This window comes from Echinops telfairi, unplaced genomic scaffold (assembly GCF_000313985.2).
Source record: "Echinops telfairi isolate 266 unplaced genomic scaffold, ASM31398v2 ScPeMD7_2;HRSCAF=8, whole genome shotgun sequence".
Classification (NCBI taxonomy): Eukaryota; Metazoa; Chordata; class Mammalia; order Afrosoricida; family Tenrecidae; genus Echinops; species Echinops telfairi.
The window spans coordinates 418,178-420,395 of NW_022103898.1; positions in this window are offsets into that span (position 1 = coordinate 418,178).

Below are 2,218 nucleotides of genomic sequence, written 5' to 3' on the forward strand. Positions count from 1 at the left end.
TCGGGCACCCATATTTCTAACAAATTCGGTCGCTGGTGCTATATGCATTCTCTAAGACAGGGGTGTCAAACTGGCCCCCAAGGTAATTTTTTGTGGCCCGCGATGCTCTGAAATAAAATGAAAATAGAAAAAATTGTTATGAAGAAAATAGTGCTTAGGGGAGATCGCGGCAATACCTTACACACAATTCCCTCATTAACCCTTTATCTACTGAAGACGAGTATACACGTGGCCCAGAGCCTTTCCCGGGGGCCTGTGGACGTGTATAAACGCACTGACTCAACTCCAGCGACATCTGGAAGTTATGTCTGCCACTCTCAGTGTCACGTAATGTAAACAGATCCCCATAGCGAAAGGGTGAAAATGAACACTCTGGGTTGCACAGTTATGAATCGTACCTTGCGGCAGTGCTAGTTAACATTTTTACAGGGAAGCCATTACAATTGTGCATCACGTTTGTCAGCTGTCCAACATTTTGTGTTTTTTATTAGTTACTTTGTTATATTTTCTGGTCACAACGTAAGAGGTAAGTGAAAATTAGTAAGAGGAAAGTCCTGGCAAGTTTCGGGTAAAAAAGAATAATTTTAGTTTTATAAATAAATTAAAATGTTTAAATAAAAGCAATTATATAGTGTTTAATTATCCTATCCATATTCCTGAATCCTCACTTCAAGATATAAATTTAACAAAATTTGGAGATGTGATGTGGCTTGCGTGAATCTTGCCTGTTGCACCAAATGGCCCGCGTTTTGAGTATGACAGCCCTGCTCTAAGAAGATAGATAATAGATCCCAAAATAGGTATTTTCCCCAGGCATCCTACAGTGTTCTATAGTGCCCATTAGACATCTGTGGGAATTCTTAGAGTCACACCAGCCTTCTGTCTTAGAAGAACTACAAAGAGAATCCTCTACAGAAGTGAGGAAGGCAAACCTTCATCATGCTTACCGGGAACCCTGCAATCACTAGCAAAGGAGACGCTGTCTGGTAAGTTGGAGACTGCGAGAATGAAGGGAGTTCTCTGTGAGATGGGGCCAGGAACGAGCTGCCCGGTTGGCTCAGACCCCCCCAGTGATCACGAGGTGGTGCCGGAGCAATGATACCTTGTGTTGTGTACAAGTCCACAGTTTACACACCGGGCCACTGTTTAACACACCAGGTGACTGCATTACCCTCAGGCCACCGTGTTACTCTAGGCCACTATGTTACACACTGTGGGGCATGGAGAGTCCCCAACAAATCATCACAGGTCCGGTAGGCGCAATTGTACAGCGATAATAAGTAAAGATTATAGTAAAGTCATCGAGAGCGTGAGAGGTAGAGGGGAGATTGGAATAATGGAGTCAGACACAATTCATGGTAGCATGCTCACCTCAGCCCCACTTGATGGTCCTCGTGGGGGGAGCTCAGCCACGAGAGCAGGGGAGAGTCTCCGGAGCAAGAGCAGGAGAGCCCCAACTTTATTACTAACCAAGCGTTACATCTCATTAGGGGGACATGATTACAGGTAACCACACGTCACAGGAAGGGGCAGTACAGTAGGCATACACATTGTAGGAAAGGGATGTACGAGAGGCATAAGCGTGACAGGAAGGAGATGAGCTAGGGGTGTGCCCATAGGAATGGGAAGGTCTAGGGGCATACATGTGACAAGATGGGCAGACCCTAGATTCATGATGGCAGCCTAACCTTGGTCATCCTTGGGCGGGTTTGACCTCTCTGGTGTCTCCTACAAGGAAACAGACAACTCCTATCCTTATCAGAAGGGAGTGGGCCCTACTTGTTGTGGGATAAACAGTGTGTCTGCTTGGTCTAGATGGCTGATAGCTCTTAGGGAGAATGACTCCTGATCTATGCCTGATGACTTCCACGTGTATAGTCATTCGCAAGCAGCTAAGTTTGGCATATATTTGGGGGAGACAACTTGGGAGAACTCCTTCTGTTCCCCACAACACACCAGATAATGTGCTGTACTTCAGGTCACCACCGTCCCTGTGGGTCAGAAATGACTCAGTGTTAACTAACGCCACATCTCTAAAATGAAAATGATCATTCCAAGTGTTAGCATGAACTGTGGGAAAATGTTTGGAGGCGGGGGCGATACCAACCAACTCCCTGCCATGGGGTTCATTCCAGCTCATGGAGACCCGGTAGCACAGAGTGGAGCTGCCCCAGGGTATCCCAGACTGTAACTCATCTAACTCATCTTTTTTCCTGAG